This window comes from Triticum urartu, chromosome 3 (genome assembly GCF_003073215.2).
Source record: "Triticum urartu cultivar G1812 chromosome 3, Tu2.1, whole genome shotgun sequence".
In the NCBI taxonomy this organism is placed as follows: Eukaryota; Viridiplantae; Streptophyta; class Magnoliopsida; order Poales; family Poaceae; genus Triticum; species Triticum urartu.
In genome coordinates, this window is record NC_053024.1 from 559238308 (window position 1) to 559256181 (window position 17874).

Genomic DNA, 17874 nt, shown 5'->3' on the forward strand with positions numbered 1-17874 from the left:
TTATCAAGGTATGTGCTTTGTGAAAGTCCAATTAAGCGTCTTGATCTATCTCTATAGATCTTGATGCCCAATATATAAGCAGCTTCACCGAGGTCCTTCATCGAAAAATTCTGATTCAAGTATCCTTTTAAGCTATCCAGAAATTCTGTATTGTTTCCAATCAACAATATGTTATCCACATATAATATTAGAAATGCTACAGAGCTCCCACTCACTTTCTTGTAAATACAGGATTCTCCAAAAGTCTGTATAAAACCATATGCTTTGATCACACTATTAAAGTGTATATTCCAACTCCGAGAGGCTTGCACCAGTCCATAAATGGAACGCTGGAGCTTGCACACTTTGTTGGCACCTTTAGGATCGACAAAACCTTATGGTTGCATCATATACAGCTCTTCTTTAAGAAATCCATTAAGGAATGTAGTTTTGACATCCATTTGCCAAATTTCATAATCATAAAATGCGGCAATTTCTAACATGATTCGGACAGACTTAAGCATCGCTACGGGTGAGAAGGTCTCATCGTAGTCAACTCCTTGAACTTGTCAAAAACCTTTTGAAACAAGTCGAGCTTTGTAGACAGTAACATTACCGTCAGCGTCAGTCTTCTTCTTGAAGATCCATTTATTCTCTATGGCTTGCCGATCATCGGGCAAGTCAACCGAAATCCACACTTTGTTCTCATACATGGATCCCATCTCAGATTTCATGGCCTCAAGCCATTTCGCGAAATCTGGGCTCATCGTCGCTTCCTTATAGTTCGTAGGTTCATCATGGTCTAGTAACATGACCTCCAGAACAGGATTATCGTACCACTCTAGTGCGGACCGTATGCTGGTTGACCTACGAGGTTCGGTAGTAACTTGATCTGAAGTTTCATGATCATCATCATTAGCTTCCTCACTAATTGGTGTAGGAATCATTGTAACTGATTTACGTGATGAACTACTTTCTAATTCGCGAAAAGGTATAATTACCTCATCAACTTCTACTTTCCTTCCACTCACTTCTTTCGAGAGAAACTCCTTCCCTAGAAAGGATCCATTCTTAGCAACGAATATCTTGCCTTCGGATCTGTGATAGAAGGTGTACCCAACACTTTCCTTTGGGTATCCTATGAAGACGCATTTCTCCGATTTGGGTTCGAGCTTATCAGGTTGAAGCTTTTTCACATAAGCATCGCATGCCCAAACTTTAAGAAACGACAGCTTAGGTTTCTTGCCAAACCAGAGTTCATATGGTGTCGTCTCAAGGGATTTAGATGGTGCCCTTTTTGTTGGGTTCTACGGTAGGGTGCGTTGACTGCAAATTAGAATTTTCCTACACGTAGAACAACTAGGAACATGCTACGGGAATGGATCACGGATCGTTACCACTAGACGCGCAGTGGCCATGCAACGGAAGAAGAGTTGGGGCAGCACGTCCACGTGGATCGTCTCCTCCTGGTCCGATCTCCCTCGAACAGCCGGTCGTCGGTTCCCATGTACAGGTTCGCCGGAGTGGCGCAAGTGCACCGCCTATAACGGTATCTGCGTGTGCAGGAGGAACACCGTGCAGCAGAATGCTAGGTCCAATCACACAGTCGGCAGCGAGTGGAGGTGGCTATTCGCAACACATGCAAACCCTAGTGACAGCACCGAAGCGATCAACCGTATGAGTGTGCCGCACCCCACTTTATATAGGTGTCCGTCGCGGGCTCAACACTTGGGCCTCGCATGGACCTTAAAGCACATAAGTCTACTCGGCCACAATACGAATATACCTCGGATCACATTCGACTAGTGTCCCCGGATCCGACCTCGTAGGTTCCTTCCCTTAAGCGCGTGACCCCTTAGGTTCAAGCCGGCTTGGTCGCAGTTCGAATCACCTCCGAACTGCATGGTTGGTAGCGGCCCCTAGCAAGGCATGTCGAACACCAAGCAGGCTATGAAGCTAGTTAGGCAAACATGTACATCATACTTCCATTCCTTTTGCCACGCGATATATGTTGTCGGGCTCAAGGCGATTCTGTCATCCTTGTGCTAGCCTGACCTCTTTCTCGTTCCAATGATGCCGACCACAAACCAGATTATCTCATAATCCTTGTCGCATGGCCATGCTTATCCTAGTCGGATCACACGAGGGCCCAAGAGTATATCTCTCCTGATCGGAGGGGCAAATCCCATCTTGCTCGACCATGTCTCGCAACATGGGTCTGGACAAGCCCGAAACCTACCTTTGTAACTACCCAGTCACGGAGTAGCGTTTGGTTGGCCCAAAGCAAGTCTGTCACCATCCCGAGTACATGCACCAGCTCAGGTCTTAGGACATAGAACGTATGTTGTACTAGAGACTCATAGATGACATATCGTTGCGTCTCATAGTTGGGTCTGTCCGACTCGGAACTTATCTCGACTCGGATCTGACTACGTCGAATCCGACCAGATCCTTCCGAGTCCATATTATCCGGTTCGCATCCAATGCTCCATGGCTAGTGAGACCAAGCCATCGACCATGTCATATGCTAGTCTAGTTGGCTGTGCGTCCACACGGCCCTTTCGACTAGGGACCTTTTAGGACAGTCATCATACAATGCATAGTCCCACAAACAAGTCACATACTTGCTGATACACATTATTGATAATGTCCAAGGACTATCTTTATTCATAAACACATAGGAAATATCATCATACATGATTGCCTCTAGGGCATATCTCCAACAGTCTCCCACTTGCACTGGACTCAATCAAATAGATATCGAATGCCCATAGCTCTAATGTGCCCCTCATGCTTGGATTGTGGAAGCGGCTTAGTCAATGAATCTGCAACATTTGCATCCGTGTGAATTTTGCATAACTCAACATCACCATTCTTTAAGATATTTTGTATCAGGTGATATTTCTGATTTATGTGTATGGTCTTGTGGTGATCCCTCGGCTCCTTGGCTTGTGCGATGGCACCAGAATTGTCACAATAAAGGTCCAATGGTTTTACCGAGGCTGGGAAAATACCAAGATCATCCAGAAAATTCCGGATCCAAACACCTTCCTTTGCATCTTCACAAGCCACAATGTATTCGGCTTCTGTGGTAGAATCGGCCACCGTATCTTGCTTGGAACACATCCAGCTCACTGCTCCTCCATTCATGACATACACCAATCCGGACTGTGATTGACAATCATCTCTGTCGGTTTGGAAACTAGCATCGGTGTAACCCCTTATGACGAGCTTTTCCTCACCTCCATAAACTAGGAACATCTCTTTAGTCCTTTTCAGGTACTTCAAAATAGTCTTTACCGCTGCCCAGTGACTCTCACCTGGGTTGGACTAGTATCTACTTGTTAGGCTTATTGAAAAAGCAACATCAAGCCGTGTACATATCATGGCATACATGATGGATCCAATTGCCGAGGCATACAAAATTCGACTCATCCTGCTTCGCTCATCAGATGTCGAAGGACTCCGAGTCTTGCTTAGCCTTATACCATGTGAGATAGGCAAGAAACCTTTCTTGGCCTCACTCATGTTGAACCGCTTCAATACTTTATCTATGTATGTGCTTTGGCTCAAGCTGAGCAGCCTCCTCGATCTATCTCTATAGATCTTGATGCCTAAAATGTAAACTGCCTCACCAAGGTCCTTCATTGAAAACTTGCCAGTCAATGATTCCTTGACCGATTTCAGCATCGAAACATCATTTCCGATCAGTAGTATGCCATCCACATACAAGATCAAAAACACAATTGAGCTCCCACTGAACTACTTGTATAAACAAGCGTCCTCATCACTTTTGATGAAACCGAGACCAGTGACAACCTCATCAAAACGAATGTTCCAACTCCAGATGCTTGCCTCAATCCATAAATGGATCTCTTAAGCTTGCATACTTTACTAGTGCTAGTCGGATCGACAAAACTCTCGGGTTGTATCATATACACGTCCTTGGTTAAATTTTTGTGAAGGAAAGCCGTTTTGACATCCATCTGCCATATCTCGTAATCGAAATATGCAGCTATAGCTAGTACGATCCTCACCGACTTCAGCTTCGCTACCGGCGAGTAAGTCTCGTCGTAGTCAATTCCTTGAACTTTTCCATAACCTTTACGAGCTTTGTGGATCTGAACATTTCCGTCCACATCAGTTTTCTTCTTAAAGACCCATTTGCAGCCAATGGCCTTTACGCCAGGCGGCAGATCAACCAAGTCCCAGACTTGATTTTCATCCATGGACTTTAACTCGAATCTCATGGCCTCTAGCCATGCCTCGGAATCCGGGCTCACCATCGCTTCCGCATACGTGGCCGGCTCGTCACTTTCTAGCAACAATACATCATGCACTCTGTGCAATCTTTCCGACCTCCGTGGTTCCGGTGCCGCTTCCACTACGGGTTCCCTGATAGACTCCGGTATGATCTCATCACTCGCCGAGCCATCCCCAAGTGGCACTCAGATTTCTTCGAGTCGGACCCTCCCGACTGAGAAACTCTTTCTCAAGGAAAACCCCCGTTCCGAGCAACAAACACTTTGTTCTCTTCCTAGTTGTAGAAGCTATATCCCAAGGTTTCCCTCGGATATCCCACGAATATGCATTTGTCCGACTTGGGTGTAAGCTTGTCTGACATAAGTCGCTTGACAGATGCTTCACAACCCCAAATCTTTAGAAAAGACAAACTGGGAGTCTTCCCGGTCCACATCTCATGTGGTGTCTTATCTACGGATTTTGATGGTACCATGTTAACTGTGAAAGCTGCAGTTTCTAGAGCGTATCCCCAGAATGACAAGGGTAAATCTGATTTCCTCATCATAGATCAAACCATGTCCAACAAGGTACGATTCCTTCGTTCTAATACGCCATTTCTCTGTGGCGTACCTGGAGGTGTGAGCTGAGGTACTATACCTCGGCTTTTCAGATGATCATCAAACTCCTGGCTCATGTACTCACCTCCACGATTAGATCGTAGAAGTTTTATAGTTTTGTCGAGCTGACTCTCAACCTCATTCTGAAACTCTTTGAACTTTTCAAAAGTTTGGACTTGTGCCTCATCAAATAGATATATCCATATCTACTCAAGTCGTCGGTAAAAGTCACGAAGTACTGATAGCCACCTCTGGCAGTTGTGCTCATAGGACCACACACATCACTATGTATAAGTTCCAATAGCTCGGACGCCCTCTCGCAATTCTTTGCGGAAGGAGACTTAGTCATCTTGCCAAGAAAGCATGATTCGCATGTCTCGAACGACCCAAAGTCGGACGAAGTTAGGAGCCCATAATCATGGAGCTTCTTTATGCGTTTCAGACTAATGTGTCCAAGCCGGCAATGCCAAAAGTATGTCGGATTTATCTCATTAGGCTTATGACTCTTGACATTCATGTTATAGACCGGTTCCTGTTCTAGATTCAATATAAATAGCCCATCAATAGTGGGTGCATAGCCGTGGCACATCCCATTCAAATAAATCAAACAACCATTGTCCTTTAAATTGAATTCATAACCCTGACTCATCAAGCATTAGGCAGAAATAATGTTCCGACTAAGTGCAGGAATGTAATAACAATTATTTAATTCCAAAATAAATCCAGAAGGAAGCTGGAGTTGCATCATGCCGACCTCCAACGCAGCAACTCTTGCTTTGTTGCTAACCCTGATGTCAATCTCCCCTTGTGCCACACGCCTAGTTCTTACCAGCCCCTGCATCGAGTTGCAAATATGAACAACAGATCTGGTATCAAATACCCAAGAGCTGCTAGGTATGTCAGCAAGGTAAATGTCTATAACATATGCAACAAGTGTACCTTTGCCCGAAGAAGCATTTCCGGCCTTCTTGCCATGCTCTGCAAGCCACTTGCTACGGTTCCTCTTTCAGTGACCAGTTTCCTTGCAATGATAGCAAATGGTCTTCGAGTCCGGTCCAGAATTCGGTGCAGCAGTGGAGGTTGCCGTCTCCGTGCCCTTTGCCTTAGTCTTTTTCTTGGACCAACTCTTCTTGAACTTAGCCGATTTCTGCACCATCAACACTTGATGTGTGCCTTTCTTAATATCCTGCTCTGCCACTTTGAGCATCCCATGCAATTTAGTGAGCTTCTTATCCATGCCATGCATATGATAGTTCAAGATGAACATCTCATAGCTAGGCGGAAGAGAACCCAGAACTGCATCAGTAGCCAGCTCATCCAAGAGCGGGAAGCCCAAATGATCCAAAGCTTGCACATATCCCATCATCTTGATCACATGTGGGCTCAGTGGATCACCTTCCTTCATCTTGCAATCCATCAAGGATCACCAGATGTTGAACCTTTCGGTCCTAGCCTGTGTCTGAAACATGCTCTTGAGACTCTCGATCATATCGTAAGCCTCAACATTTTCGACATGCTGTTGCAAATCGGGCTCCATACAAGCCAGCATTAGACAACTGATCTCCGTTGATTCATCAACGAGTTTCTAGTAGGCATTCTTAGCTGTGGCAATAGCATTATCGGTAGGTTCCTCTGGAGGTGGATCCTCTAAAACTTGTTCCTTTTTATCATGCTTGAGAACAATTCTCAGATTTCTATACCAGGTGGTAAAGTTTGTTCCATTTAGTTTATCCTTTTCCAGAATTGATTTCAATGCAAAGTTGGGTTGAGCAGGTGGTGCCATTGATCTACAACAAAAAATATGCAATCACTAAGCAATGTGTTTATGTAGAGTAATTCAAGCCTTAAATATAAATACTCCCACTGAAGTTGGCATCCCTCTGCAAACTCTCAGTGATTCAGGATCCGACTAGCACATGCGACTAGTGAGCTTTAGCATCTCTGCTAGACAACATGCCTATCCGATAAGCAACTCCTTGCTAATCGAATCTCTATACGACTCCTGTCGGTCGGGAAGGTATCTCATACCCAGTCCTCCAACCTTCTTTGCCACAAGGCCCAAAACCGTTTTGATAGCCTTGTCAAGTTAACCCGATGAAGTGCATGTCTGTGTCCGACACGGACCCTTCAGTTCAAGGACAGCTAGCAGCACCCCAATTTTATGAGCCCACTACTAGACGTACTTGACGTGCGAAGGTGCAACATCGGGAATGGCAATTTACTTGATATTCATGAGGGATCTTTCTACCATTCTAACATGCATAGAAACAGAGAAGCATAACAATCACAAATAAACACACATCATGAAATAGTATGGCTCCTTCATGGATGTTCTTCCAGGTCGGCTCCAACTCCGATGACCATCTAGAAACTCCATCTTGTTTGTCACGCCGGGACACCAAGACGCCAACCTGATCTCTATTATCCAACTACTACAGCTAGTAATGAATTTTACATAGAGTCATTAGTCGACATAGAGGTCATTATACAATATAATGACAGCACTTTGGCTCCTGCCAGCTGACAAACATGACACGCGGGCCATGTATAATTTACACACATGCATCACATACACATGAGCCATAATGTTCACATCAAACCTACAAAACAAAGTTACTCGCATTCTACCAGTTTGAGTGATCATGTACGAAATACAAGGCGCTACGCACGCGGGAGTCCCCATGTGCGGTTGATCTCAACAACAGTGTCACGACCTCATCGACTTCGATCAACAAAAAACATAGCCACATCTATCCCCATCTGCAGTTGATCTCATCAACCGTGCACACAGTTGATCTTATCAACGACGATAGATCTCATCTGCCGCCTCCACATATCTAATGTGCATACTATCTGAAACCAAATCCTATAGCAGAGACTCTGATACCACTGTTGGGTTCTACGGTAGGGTGCGTTGACTACAAATTAGAATTTTCCTACGCGCAGAACAACTAGGAACATGCTACGGGAATGGATCACGGATCGTTACCACTAGACGCGCAGTGCCGTGCAACGGAAGAAGAGTTGGGGCAGCGCGTCCGCGTGGATCGTCTCCTCCTCGTCCGATCTCCCTCGAATAGCTGGTCGTCGGTTCCCACATACAGGTTCGCCGGAGCGGCGCAAGTGCATTGCCTCTAATGGTATCTGCGCGTGTAGGAGGAACACCATGTGGCAGACTGCTAGGTCTGATCACACAGTCGGCGGCGAGTGGAGGTGGCTATTCAAAACACATGCAAACCCTAGTGACAGCGCCGAAGCAATCAACCGCATGAGTGTGCCGCACCCCACTTTATATAGGCGTCTGTCGCGGGCTCAACACTTGGGCCTCGCACGGACCCTAAAGCCCATAAGTCTACTCGGCCAAAATCTGAATATAGCTCAGATCACATCCGACCAGTGTCCCCGGATCCAACCTCGTAGGTTCCTTCCCTTAAGCGCGTGACCCCTTAGGTTCAAGCCGGCTTGGTCGCTGTTCAGATCACCTCCGAATTGCACGGTTGGTAGCGGCCCCTAGCAAGGCATGTCGAACACCAAGCAGGCTATGAAGCTGGTTAGGCGAACATGTACATCATACTTCCATTCCTTTTGCCACACGATATATGTTGTCGGGCTCAAGGCGAGTCTGTCATCCTTGTGCTAGCCCGTCCTCTTTCTCGTTCCAGTGATGCCGACCACAAACCAGATTATCTCATAATCCTTGTCGCATGGCCATGCTTATCCTGGTCGGATCACACGAGGGGCCCAGAGTATATCTCTCCTGATCGGAGGGGCAAATCCCATCTTGCTCGACCATGTCTCGCAACATGGGTCTGGACAAGCCCGAAACCTACCTTTGTAACTACCCAGTCACGGAGTAGCGTTTGGTTGGCCCAAAGCAAGTCTGTCACCATCCCGAGTACATGCGCCAGCTCAGGTCTTAGGACATAAAACGTATGTTGTACTAGAGACTCACAGATGACATATCGCTGCGTCTCATAGTTGGGTCTGTCCGACTCGGACCTTATCTCGACTCGGATCTGACTACGTCGAATCCGACCAGATCCTTCCGAGTCCATATTATCCGGTTAGCATCCAATGCTCCATGTCTAGTGAGACCAAGCCATCGACCGTGTCATATGCTAGTCTAGTCGGCTGCGCGTCCACACAGCCCTTTCGACTAGGGACCTTTTAGGACAGTCATCATACAAAGCATAGTCCCACAAACAAGTCACGTACTTGCTGATACACATTATTGATAATGTCCAAGGACTATCTTTATTCATAAACACATAGGAAATATCATCATACATGATTACATCTAGGGCATATCTCCAACACTTTTTAATGTGAATGCAGTCGTCTCTAAAGCATAACCCCAAAACAATAGTGGTAAATTGGTAAGAGACATCATAGATTGCACGATATCTAATAAAGTACGATTACGACGTTCGGACACACCATTAGGCTGTGGTGTTCCAGGTGGCGTGAGTTGCGAAACTATTCCACATTGTTTCAAATGAAGACCAAACTCAGAACTCAAATATTCACCTCCACGATCAGATCGTAGAAACTTTATTTTCTTGTTACGATGATTTTCTACTTCACTCTGAAATTCTTTGAACTTTTCAAATGTTTCATACTTATGTTTCATTAAGTAGATATATCCATATCTGCTCAAATCATCTGTGAAGGTCAGAAAATAACAATACCTGCCGCGAGCCTCAACACTCATCGGACCGCATACATCAGTATGTACTATTTCCAATAGGTCAGTGGCTCGCTCTATTGTTCCAGAGAACGGAGTCTTAGTCATCTTGCCCATGAGGCATGGTCCGCAAGTATCAAGTGATTCCAAAAGACCATCAGCATGGAGTTTCTTCATGTGCTTTACACCAATATGACCTAAACGACAGTGTCACAAATAATTTGCACTATCATTATTAACTTTGCATCTTTTGGCTTCAATATTATGAATATGTGTATCACTATGATCGAGATTCAACAAAAATAGACCACTCATCAAGGGTGCATGACAATAAAAGATATTAATCATATAAATAGAACAACCATTATTCTCTGATTTAAATGAATAACCGCCTCGCATCAAACAAGATCCAGAATAATGTTCATGCTCAACGCTGGCACCAAATAACAATTATTCAGGTCTAAAAACTAATCCTGAAGGTAGATGTAGAGGTAGCGTACCGACAGCGATCACATCGACCTTGGAACCATTTCCGACGCGCATTGTCGCCTTGTCCTTAGCCAATCTTTGTTTAATCTGTAGCCCATGTTTCGAGTTGCAAATATGAGCAACAGAACCAGTATCAAATACCCAGGCGCTACTATGAGCATTAGTAAGGTACACATCAATAACATGTATATCAAATATACCTTTCACTTTGCCATCCTTCTTATCCACCAAATACTTGGGGCAGTTTCGCTTCCAGTGACCAGTCCCTTTGCAGTAGAAGCACTCAGTTTCAGGCTTAGGTCCTGACTTGGGCTTCTTCCTGGGATCAGCAACTTGTTTGCTATTCTACTTGAAGTTTCCCTTCTTCCCTTTGCCCTTTTTCTTGAAACTAGTGGTCTTGTTAACCATCAAGACTTGATGCTCCTTCTTGATTTCTACCTCCGCAGCTTTAAGCATCATGGAGAGCTCGGGAATTGTCTTTTCCATCCCTTGCATGATATAGTTCATCACAAAGCCTTTATAGTTCGTGACATTGATTGAAGAACTATGTCGATGACACTATCATCGGGAAGATTAACTCCGAACTGAGTCAAGTGGTTATGGTACCCAGACATTCTGAGTATGTCTTCACTGACAGAACTGTTCTCCTCCATCTTGCAGCTATAGAACTTGTTGGAGACTTCATATCTCTCAACTCGGGCATTTACTTGAAATATTAACTTCAACTCCTGGAACATCTCATATGCTCCATAACGTTCAAAACGTCTTTGAAGTCCCGATTCTAAGCCGTAAAGCATGGCACACTGAACTATCGAGTAGTCATCAGCTTTAGTCTGCCAGACGTTCATAACGCCCGGAGTTGCTCCTGCAGCAGGTCTTACATCTAGCGGTGCTTCCAAGACGTAATCCTTATGTGCAGCAATGAGGATAATCCTCAAGTTACGGACCTAGTATGTGTAGTTGCTACCATCATCTTTCAACTTAGATTTCTCTAGGAACGCATTAAAATTCAAGGGAATGGTAGCACGGGTGAGGGAGTCCTGGATTAGGGGGTCTCCGGACAGCCGGACTATCTCCATTGGTCGGACTGTTAGACTATGAAGATACAAGATTGAAGACTTCGTCTCGTGTCCGGATGGGACTCTACTTGGCGTGGAAGGCAAGCTAGGCAATACATATATGGATATCTCCTCCTTTGTAACCAACCTTGTGTAACCCTAACCCTCTCCGGTGTCTATATAAACCGAAGGGTTTTAGTCCATAGGACAACATACAATCATACCATAGGCTAGCTTCTAGGGTTTAGCCTCTCTGATCTCGTGGTAGATCTACTCTTGTAACACCCATATCATCAATATTAATCAAGCAGGATGTAGGGTTTTACCTCCATCAAGAGGGACCGAACCTGGGTAAAACTTCGTGTCCCTGCCTCCTGTTACCATCCGGCCTAGACGCACAATTCAGGACCCCCTACCCGAGATCCGCCGGTTTTGACACCGACAACGGGCCATTGATCTACAACAACATAGATATGCAAAAACTATCAGGACTAAGTTCATGATAAATTAAAGTTCAATTATTCATATTACTTAAGAACTCCCACTTAGATAGACATCCCTCTAGTCATCTAAATGATCACGTGATCCATATCAACTAAACCATGTCCGATCATCACGTGAGATGGAGTAGTTTTCAATGGTGAACATCTCTATGTTGATCATATCTACTATATGATTCACATTCGACCTTTCGGTCTCGGTATTCCGAGGCCGTATCTGCATATGTTAGGCTCATCAAGTTTAACCTGAGTATTCCGCACGTGCAAAAATGTCTTGCACCCGTTGTATGTGAACGTAGAGCTTATCACACCCAATCATCACGTGGTGTCTCGGCACAACGAACTGTAGCAACGGTGCATACTCAGGGAAGAACACTTATACCTTGAAATTTTGTGAAGGATCATCTTATAATGCTACCGCCGTACTAAGCAAAATAAGATGCATAAAAGATAAGCATCACATGCAAACAAAATATGTGACATGGTATGGCCAGAATCATCTTGTGCCTTTGATCTCCATCTCCAAAGCACCGTCATGATCTCCATCGTCACCAGCTTGACACCTTGATCTCCATCGTAGCGTCGTTGTCGTCTCGCTAACTATTGCTTCTACAACTATCGCTACCCCTTAGCAATAAAGTAAAGCAATTACATGGCAATTGCATTTCATACAATAAAGCGACAACCATAAGGCTGCTGCCAATTGCCGATAACTTCTACAAAACATGATCATCTCATACAACAATTTACATCTCATCACGTCTGATAACCCACAAGTATAGGGGATCGCAACAATTTTCGAGGGTAGAGTATTCAACCCAAATTTATTGATTCGACACAAGGGGAGCCAAAGAATATTCTCAAGTATTAGCAGCTGAGTTGTCAATTCAACCACACCTGGAAACTTAGTATCTGCAGCAAAGTGTTTAGTAGCAAAGTAATATGATAGTAGTGGTAACGATAGCAAAAGGTAATGATAACAAAAGTAATATTTTTGGTATTTTGTAGTGATTGTAACAATAGCAATAGAAAAGTAAATAAGCGGAGAACAATATATGGAAAGCTCGTAGGCAATGGATCGGTGATAGAGAATTATGCCGGATGTGGTTCATCATGTAACAGTCATAACCTAGGGTGATATAGAACTAGCTCCAATTCATCAATGTAATGTAGGCATGTATTCCGAATATAGTCATACGTGCTTATGGGAAAGAACTTGCATGACATCTTTTGTCCTACCCTCCCATGGCAGCAGGGTCCTAGCGGAAACTAAGGGATATTAAGGCCTCCTTTTAATAGAGTACCAGACCAAAGCATTAACGCATAGTGAATACATGAACTCCTCAAACTACGGTCATCACCGGGAGTGGTCCCGATTATTGTCACTTCAGGGTTGCCGGATCATAACACATAGTAGGTGACTATAGACTAGCAAGATAGGATCAAGAACTCTCATATATTGATGAAAACATAATAGGTTCAGATCTGAAATCATGGCACTCGGGCCCTAGTGACAAGCATTAAGCATAGCAAAGTCATAGCAACATCAATCTCAGAACATAGTGGATACTAGGGATCAAACCCTAACAAAACTAACTCGATTACATGATAAATCTCATCCAACCCATCACCGTCCAGCAAGCCTATGATGGAATTACACACGCACGGCGGTGAGCATCATGAAATTGGTGATGGGGGATGGTTGATGATGACGACTGCGACGGATTCCCCTCTCTGGAGCCCCGAACGGACTCCAGATAAGCCCTCCCGAGAGGTTTTAGGGCTTGGCGGCGGCTCCGTATCGTAAAACACGATGATTTCTTCTCTCTGATTTTTTCTCTCCGAAAGCAAATATATAGAGTTGGAGTTGAGGTCGGAGGAGCTCCAGGGGGGCCACGAGGTTGGGGGCGCGCCCAGGGGGGCAGGCGCGCCCCCACCCTCGTGGCTAGGGTGTGGGCCCCCAGGTCTTGATCTTTTGCCAGTATTTTTATTATTTCCAAAAATACGCTCCGTTGAGTTTCAGGTCATTCCGAGAACTTTTGTTTCTGCACATAAATAACACCATGGCAATTCTGCTGAAAACAGCGTCAGTCCGGGTTAGTACCATTCAAATCATGCAAGTTAGAGTCCAAAACAAGGGCAAAAGTGTTTGGAAAAGTAGATACGATGGAGACGTATCAACGTCTTGACCATATCACATCACAACATGCCCTGCCAAAACAAGTTAGACGTCCTCTACTTTGTTGTTGCAAGTTTTACGTGGCTGCTATGGGCTTCTAGCAAGAACCATTCTTACCTACGCATCAAAACAACAACGATTTGTCGTCAAGTGTGTTGTTTTAACCTTCAACAAGGACCAGCCATAGTCAAATTCGATTCAACTAAAGTTTGAGAAACATACACCCGACAGCCACCTGTGTGCAAAAGCACGTCGGTAGAACCAGTCTCATGAACGTGGTCATGTAATGTTGGCCCAGGCCGCTTCATCCAACAATACCACCGAATCAAAATAAGACATTGGTGGTAAGCAGTATGACTATTATCGCCTAGAACTCTTTGTGTTCTACTCATGCATATCATCTACGCATAGACCTGGCTCGGATGCCACTGTTGGGGAACGTAGCATGCAATTTCAAAAAAATTCCTACGATCACACAAGATCTATCTAGGAGATGCATAGCAACGAGAGGGGGAGAATGTGTCCACGTACCCTCGTAGACCGAAAGCCAAAGCGTTAGGTTAACGCAGTTGATGTAGTCGAACGTCTTCACGATCCAACCGATCAAGTACCGAACGTACGGCACCTCTGAGTTCAGCACACGTTCAGCTCAATGACGTCCCTTGAACTCTTGATCCAGCAGAGGGTCGAGGGAGATTTCCATCAGCACGACGGCGTGGTGACGGTAATGGTGACGTGATCTGCACAGGGCTTCGCCTAAGCACTATGACGCTATGACCCGAGGAGTAAATTGTGGAGGGAGGCACCACACACGGCTAAGAGAACAATTGATGTGCCTTTGGGGTGAACCCCACCCCTGTATATAAAGGAGGGGAGGAGGAGGAGGCCGGCCTAGAGGGGGCGCGCCAAGGGGGGAGTCCTACTAGGACTCCTAGTCCTAGTAGGATTCGCCCCCCCCCCCTTCCATTCTTCACCGGAGGGAAAAGGGAGGAGAGGGAAAGGGGGCACCGCCCCCTCCCCTAGTCCAATTTAGACTGCCATGGGGGGCGTGGCCAGCCCTTGCGGCCCTCCTCTCTCCACTAAGGCCCATGTAGGCCTATTAATTCCCTCGGGGGGTTTGGTAACCCCTCGGTACTCCAGTAAAATACCTGAATCACTTGGAACCATTCCGATGTCCGAATACTACCTTCAAATATATGAATCTTTACCTCTCGACCATTTTGAGACTCCTCGTCATGTCTGTGATCTCATCTGGGACTCTGAAAAAAATCGGTCAACAAAACATATAACTCATAATACAAATCGTCATGGAACGTTAAGCGTGCGGACCCTACGGGTTCGAGAACTATGTAGACATGACCGAGACACATCTCCGGTCAATAACCAATAGTGGAACCTAGATGCTCATATTGGTTCCTACATATTCTATGAAGATCTTTATCGGTCAAATCGCAATAACAACATACATTATTCCCTTTGTCATCGGTACGTTACTTGCCCGAGATTCGATCGTCGGTATCATCATACCTAGTTCAATCTCGTTATCGGCAAGTCTCTTTACTCGTTCCGTAATACATCATCCCACAACTAACTCATTAGTTACATTTCTTGCAAGGCTTACAATGATGTGCATTACCGAGAGGGCCCAGGGATACCTCTCTGATACTCGGAGTGACAAATCCTAATCTCGATCTATGCCAACCCTACAAACACCTCCGAAGACACCTGTAGATCATCTTATAATCACCCAGTTACGTTGTGATGTTTGATAGCACACAAGGTGTTCCTCCGGTATTCGGGAGTTGCATAATCTCATAGTCAGAGGAATATGTATAAGTCATGAAGAAAGCAATAGCAATAAAACTTAACGATCATTATGCTAAGATAATGGATGGGTCTTTTCCATCACATCATTCTCTAATGATGTGATCCCGTTCATCAAATGACAACACATGTCTATGGTCAGGAAACTTAACCATCTTTGATTAACGAGGTAGTCAAGTAGAGGCATACTAGGGACAGTCTGTTTTGTCTATGTATTCACACATGTACTAAGTTTCCGGTTAATACAATTCTAGCATGAATAATAAACATTTATCATGATATAAGGAAATATAAATAACAAATTTATTATTGCCTCTAGGGCATATTTCCTTCATATAGGTAGGTACGGTGGACTCATATGGGACAACTTTGGGTTTATGGAAGTGGATGCATGTCACACCCACGATGCGGCTATATCTCCCACGTGTCGAAGCATGACTTAGAGGCATAACCGCATTGTAAGCAATGTCGCAAGAGGGGTAATCTTTACACATCCAATGTACTGAATAAGGAAAGAGATACATAGTTGGCTTACAATCGCCACTTCACATAATACATGAATATAGCATTACAACATCCAGATACAATCAAGGTCTGACTACGGAACCAAAATAAAAGAAGACCACCCCTAATGCTACAGATCCCCGATCGCCCCAACTGGGCTCCACTACTGATCAACTGAAACGAAACAACACAATGAACGAGATCTTCATCGAGTTCCTCCCCGAGCTCAGTTGCGTCACCTGCACGATATCATCGGCACCTGCAAGCTGGTTTTGGAAGTATTTGTGAGTCACGGGGACTCAGCAATCTCACACCCTCGCGATCAAGACTATTTAAGCTTATAGGAAGGGTAAAAAGGTATGAGGTGGAGCTGCAGAAAGCACTAGCATATATGGTGGCTAACATACGCAAATGAGAGAGAGAAGAGAGAGAAAAGCACGTTCGAGAAACTAAGATCAAGAAGTGATCCTAGACTACTTACGTTCAAGCATAACTCCAACACCGTGTTCACTTCCCGGACTCCGCCGGAAAGAGACCATCACGGCTACACACGCGGTTGATCCATTTTAATTAAGTTAAGTTTCAAGTTTTCTACAACCGGACATTAATAAATTCCCATCTGCCCATAACCACGGGCACGGCTTTTGAAAGTTCAAATCCCTGCAGGGGTGTCCCAACTTAGCCCATCACAAGCTCTCACGGTCAACGAAGGATATTACTTCTCCCAAGACAATCCGATCAGACTCGGAATTCCGGTTACAAGACATCTCGACAATGGTAAACTAAACCAGCAAAGCCACCCGATGCGCCGACAATCCCGATAGGAGCTGCACATATCTCGTTCTCAGGGCAACACCGGATGAGACTAGCTACGAGTAAAACCAGCCCTCGAGTTTCCCCGAGGTGGCCCCGCAGGCAGCTCAGTTCGGACCAACACTTAGAGAAGCACTGGCCCGGGGGGGTTAAAATAAAGATGACCCTTGAGTCTGCAGAACCCAAGGGAAGGTGGTAGGTTGTTAGTGCAAATGGTAAAAACCAAGGTTGGGCCTTGCTGGAGGAGTTTTATTCAAGGCAAATTGTCAAGGGGTTCCCATTATAACCCAACCGTGTAAGGAACGCAAAATCAAGGAACATAACACCGGTATGACGGAAACTAGGGCGGCAAGAGTGGAACAAAACACCAGGCATAAGGCCGAGCCTTCCACCCTTTACCATGTATATAGATGCATTAATTAAATAAGAGATATTATGATATCCCAATAAATATCCATGTTCCATCAAGGAACAAACTCCAATCTTCACCTGCAACTAACAACGCTATAAGAGGGGCTGAGCAAAGCGATAACATAGCCAAACAACCGTTTGCTAGGACAAGGTGGGTTAGAGACTTGGCTTAGCAATATGGGAGGCATGATAAGCAAGTGGTAGGTATCGTAGCATAGGCATAGCAAAAGAGCGAGCAACTAGCAAGCAAAGATAGAAGTGATTTCGAGGGTATGGTCATCTTGCCTGCAAAGATCTCCGAGAAGACGAAAAGCTTGATCCTCGTAAACATTATCAACAGGTCCCTCGATCACGAACTCGTCTCCCGGCTCTACCCAAAGAAAGAACACAGGCAAAGGGGACAACAATCAACCACGGTGCAATGCACAAGCAACATGATGCAAAACATGGCATGATATGCGGGATGTGATATGTGATGCATATGCATGCTTCGGAAAGGAAAGATTGAACCTGGCCTCAACTTGGAAATCCAAGAGTGCCACTGGAAAGAGGAGTTGATTTCGTCGAAATCGAT